The following is a 6000-nucleotide window of genomic DNA, read 5'->3' as shown; positions in this document are numbered from 1 at the left end:
TTATGGTGCAATGGGAAACAAACTCTTCCTGTTTTGTCATTTTTTGTTTGGTTGTTTTTATTCATAAAATTTATAGTACTTGGTGAGGCGGTGATAGCTGATGACAAATCATCACATCAGCTTTTGTAATTACAAGCTTTCATCATATTTGCATTTCTCATCCTCCTGAAATATGATGCAATAACTAGTACAGTAGCTTATCCTCTTGAAGTATGATGCAGTGGGGTTACATCAGTATTTCTGCCTGAGCTTTTCACTTTATGATCATAAGTTCTTCACCTCATCTGCTTGGCATAAATGTGAACGCTCTCATGACTTCCGTGACTGAGTGTTGGCAGACTCATCAAAAGCTGAGTAAAGCATTTGGAAATTCAGTTTACATTTAAGTGACAACAGTGAAAAATCATGTTTTTGTCTGAATTGGTTTGTTCAGTAGAATATTTGAAAAATCATATGACTAAACAGGAACACTTGAACTTTTAAAACAACAAGCACTGATTCAGACTCCCCCGGTTCTCGCTGGCATGACTTGTCATTTCCTCGTTGGAGAAAACTCTCAAACCTTAGTAAATATTTCTGTGGGGACTGAAGAGATCATGTATCCAAAGACAGATTATTGCACCAGGAGCTGGGATTCTTCACTGTGGAGGAAATCACGTCTTTGTTGGAACTGTTTTGCACATTGTTAATCACTTTAAATAAACAAACTGTCACTGTCTTCCTTCCCTCACCCCAACGGGTGGCAGTAGATGATCACCCCTCCCTGAGCCTGGTTCTGCTGGAGGTTTCTTCCTGTTAAAAGGAAGTTTTTCCTTCACACTGTAGCCAAAGTGCTTGCTCACAGGGGGTCTGTAACAGGAATGACGGACAGGACCACATAGTTCATACATTCAATACTTTATATTTCCAGTTGCTGTTCTCACAACACTCGGCTGCAGCTTTCCAGCTACAGCCACACAACAACAACAACAACAACAACAACAACCTCAGGTCCTGGCACGCTCTTTTATGCAGGGGAGGCAGGATGAGCTAATGGAGCTCCGGTGTGTCTCAGCCTCCCCTGCAGCTCCGCCCAAGCCACACCCCGCCACAGGATCATATGATTGTTGAGGTTTTTTCTGTTGTATTATTGTAACGTCTACCTTACAATATAAAGAGCTTTGAGGTGACTGCTGTGATTTGACGCTGTATAAATAAAACTGAACTGAACTGAATTAAATGTGGTGGCTAAAAACATGTGGCGCCTAAAGCTACATCCAGACTGGGAGCAATTAGCCCATCGCACATCAGCTTGAAGCTGATGGCCGGTTGCTTGAGGACATTTCAGGCTTCACTTGCCTAGGTAACCCGCTAATATATTTATTACCAGGTCATATGTCATATTCTTCACTCTCTTGGTATTCACTTCATTCTCTTGTCTGGAAATGGAGACATGTTTATCTTTGGTCCCACACACCTCCTGTCGCCAGCAGTTATACCTACTGCAGCACTGATTACCTAACAATGATGTCTTAGCAAGAAATACAACATAAAACAAAATAAAATTAGTTTATTCATCAAAACCATCAACATATGAGATGAAAACGAGTAAAAAGAACTTAAATAAATAAAATGAAGAAAACTTACATTTTCAATGATTTCTGCCAAGCCTACTAACGTGTCATGAAAAGGAAAGTTAATGAGGTGCTAGAGCCAGAGTTTATGTAATCAGTTTACACAAGAAGCATAAATTTTGGCTCAGACTGAAAGATTTTTACAAGTTTTTGCTGTATAGCCATGGAGTTTTGTACAGACATTCATGGTCCTCAGAGGATGAATGCGAGGGATATTTAAGAAACTGGTTGCACCATGACATTTACAATGTTTTATATTCCTATCAGCTACTGTTTGTTTGAGTGCTAGCTGACAAATGTTGTTCAGTAACATAGTGAAACAGATCAAATTAGATCCAGTGAATCCAGTATATTTATGGTTGACATTAGAATGATGGTGCATGTAGCTCATAATAAGTTTGCCCAGTTTAAACCAACTACTAGCATTCTTGTTCTATGAGCAATGAAACAGCGTTAACCAAGATCCCGTAATATTTGTGATAATTAAAACCTATAAATCTATTGCCTGTAGTTCTCTCTAAACAGAGGTGTCAGTTAGGCATGTAGATCATAAACAATGACTCTAGGTGCATGCTAAATGTTTCATCAGTACTTGTGTTAAAATAATTAAAACCGGCTTGTTGTTGTTGCTGTACTGATGTGGTTTATCACTCAGTTGTGCTTTTTGGCCCTCACTCTCAACAAGCAGGCAACTATTTAAACACATCTCCACCTTGTATGTTAAAACCAAAGTGTCAGCAGATGAAAGAAGGTGCTTGAGGTTAAGGGTAGTTGCCAGGATGCCTTCTGTTCAGCCTAACTTTCAAAACTCCTCTTCATGTGGTGTCTTAACAAGTTAGGATGCCTCCCTAAAGACAATACAGGTCAGAAAAGGTCATAACAAAGTTGAATGGCAAACAGCACTTACCACGATGAGGAGTGAACCACCAAGCTTTATAACCTCTTTTTTGCAGTTGCTGCTTCCTGTCAGATTTTCCCTTAGTTAAGGCTCACAAGGCTCATATGTTAATATTATGGAATAACTGTTGAACGTTTAAATGAAAGAAGAGACTTGGACCATTACATTTTAAAGCATACCTTTTCAGTGGCATGAAAGCCTGGACAAGAGTATGCCCATCTTCCGCCAACAGGAGCAAAATATAATGATACAAATAAATTCACTGTGCTAGAGGTTCTTGTTCAATCTTAATGTTGTTTAGAAATATTGCTGGTGATACTTAAAAATATCTGAATATTTTATTAAACATGGATCCTTGTATTAAGATGAGTTGACAGGTTTGAGTTGGATAACAGGGAAAAGTACATGTAAACTGTTTCGCTGTGACTAAAATGTACATTCTGTTTGGATTTCATTGATTCCTGAAGCTTGCAGCGTGGTCTTATGCGCTCTGTACCTGTTGTTATTGACCCCTTCATATTCCCTTTGTGTCCTGCTGTTTTTGATTAGTTTCGGACCCTGTTTATCAGACATAGTCATATTAACTACATTAATAATTTCAAACTTGTGCACCCACTTCTTGTGTTTTCATGAATGATGTATGCTTTACAATCAAACAATACAATGTAAACCATCAATATGATTCTGAGAGCATGATCCTGACAATTTGCTCTATAGTCATGGTGGAGAATATCTCCTTGTCATGATCTGGTTCAGCCCCTGTTTGTTAGACATAGTCAGGTAACAATATCCTGGTAATTGCTCTGTCGACTTTATCCCTGCTTCCTTATTATTAGATCATCATTTGATTGATTGATTCATTAGCAATACTAAGGTGAAAAGACTTGTCTTAAGGACTTTGAACACAATTACATAAACATGCATTTTTTGTATGAGTATCAATGCTAGTACATCACCATATATGAAGAAAGCAGCTAAGATCAATTATCCACTCATCAGGAGAAAAAAACCCAACAATCATATGACCCTCTATGAGCAAGCACTTTGGCAACAGTGGGAAGGAAAAACTCCCTTTTAACAGGAAGAAACCTTCAACAGAACCAGGCTCAGGGAGGGGCGGGGCCATCTGCTGCGACCGGTTGGGGTGAGAGAAAGAAAACAGGATGAAAGACATGCTGTGGAAGAGAGACAGAGGTTAATAACAGATATGATTCAGTGCAGAGAGGTCTATTAACACATGTTGAGTGTGTTCAGGTGACTGAAAAGGAAAAACTCAATGCATCATGGGAATCCCCCGGCAGCCTACGTCTATTGCAGCATAACTAAGGGAGGATTCAGGGTCACCTGGTCCAGCCCTAACTATATGCTTTAGCAAAAAGGAAAGTTTGAAGCCTAATCTTAAAAGTAGAGATAGTGTCTGTCTCCTGAATCCAAACTGGAAGCTGGTTCCACAGAAGAGGGGCCTGAAAACTGAAGGCTCTGCCTCCCATTCTACTTTTAAATACTCTAGGAACAACAAGTAGGCCTGCAGAGCGAGAGCGAAGTGCTCTAATAGGGTGATATGGTACTACAAGGTCATTAAGATAAGATTGCTCAAGGAGGACTGGCGGTGCTGCTGCCGTAGGCCCCGGTCTGGATGGGCCTGGGCTCCCTTGCCTTGGTGGGTGCCGAAGGACAGGGGTGCCTACTGGGGTCAGCAGGGGAGCTGGCCCCAGGCTTCTTTTCCTCCCCATTCCCGGCTGCCTCCCTCTTCCCGCTACAACACGCCCACCCACACAAGTAGGGCCTTGGGGCGATCGTGGCTCAAGAGTTGGGAGTTCGCCTTGTAATCGGAAGGTTGCCGGTTCGAGCCCCGGCTTGGACAGTCTCGGTCGTTGTGTCCTTGGGCAAGACACTTCACCCGTTGCCTACTGGTGGTGGTCAGAGGGCCCGGTGGTGCCAGTGTCCGGCAGCCTCGCCTCTGTCAGTGCGCCCCAGGGTGGCTGTGGCTACAATGTAGCTTGCCATCACCAGTGTGTGAATGGGTGGATGACTGGATATGTAAAGCGCTTTGGGGTCCTTAGGGCACTATATAAATACAGGCCATTTACAGGTGTGTCACCAGGGTGCAGGGGAGGCATCCCCCCCCCCCCCCCCCTCTCTGTCCCCTTCTGGCCACCTGTGCCTCAATTTTATTCCACAACTTAGACATCCACATTACTCACACTCTCATAACACATACATATAGGGCCTTGAGGGTGGGCACGTTAACAGCGTCCAGTGGACGGTCTGTGTACTCAAACCTACCTTTGGCGCCGGTGCCCACCTCTCAATTTTAAATCCATGTAGACACTGAGGGTTCTCGGGAGGGGCCGTGCTAACACCTGCTGCTCTCTGGCAGCAGCACCATGCTCTCCCGTGTTTTAAATGCACCTTAGCACAACACGCAGCAACACTACACATGAGCGAGAGGAGGGAGGTTTGGGGTCTTCACACACCCCTGTTCTCTCTGCTGGCCATTGGGGCGGGGGGCTGGAAGGAGGTGTTGGTCGTCCGATTGGGATCTGGGATGCGGGGCCTCTCTGCTGCTGGGGAGCCTGGGGCGGTCTGCTTGCCTCCACCCCGGGGAAAAGGGTAACATCTCCTGGGTCTAGGTGCTGTTTCCCCCTCTGGGGGTGAGGGTACCTGGACCCGGGGTATAGAGTATGTTTGGGGAGTGTGATTGTGTGTACAGTGTCCATTTATGTCTATCCCTACGTTGGGTGAGTGCTGAGTATTTGTACATGTGTGCATGAGGGTGGGAATGCATGTTTGTGTCTGTGTGTGCCTGTTTGTCTGTGTCTATATGTCAGATCGGGTATTAGACTCCACCTCTCTTGGAACTCCCAGGCCCTCCAAAGGCCTGTCTCCCCTCACCACACTCCCTGTCGGTGACTGATGCGCTCAGGGGTCGGTGCGTTGGTGGTTCTTGGTGTCCGGGGCTGGGCGCTCAGGTATGTACCAGCTCACTCCCGGTGGCTACTGGACGGGGCCTGGCGCCTGTTGCTCAGTCAGGCCTCTTCCGGAGTGTAGGGGGCCCTCGAGGCTCCGGCCTCTGGGCATGCGGCTCGGTTCACTCTGGCACAGCTGGCTGCTGGCAGAGCCCGCGGGCACGCCAGTGCAGCCCCCTCTAGCTTCTGCTCCGTGGCTACTGGGTGACCCCTTTTGAATCTTTTGAATACAAGCGCGCTGATCCACACAGGTGTGCACACGGGTGTTCACTGTTCATAGACATAAACTACACCTTTCTTGGCTGCTATTTCCAAGCACATTGTGCGCTGTCGGTCCTGCGTACTACACAACAAGATTCATTATTTAGTATTTACTGCTGTTTACACTTTAGATTTAGATTATCTTCATTTCTAATGAACAAACTTCTGTTAGGACATTTAAGATTAATTGTTCAATAGCCTTAATTCATAAGCTATTAAATTCATTGGTACAACCGATGTTTAGATGCAGAAAAAAAAT

Source organism: Aulonocara stuartgranti (assembly GCF_965226115.1).
Source record: "Aulonocara stuartgranti genome assembly, chromosome: 5".
In the NCBI taxonomy this organism is placed as follows: domain Eukaryota; kingdom Metazoa; phylum Chordata; class Actinopteri; order Cichliformes; family Cichlidae; genus Aulonocara; species Aulonocara stuartgranti.
The sequence above is the reverse complement of the archived record's forward strand: the minus strand, read 5'-3'. Positions refer to the sequence as shown.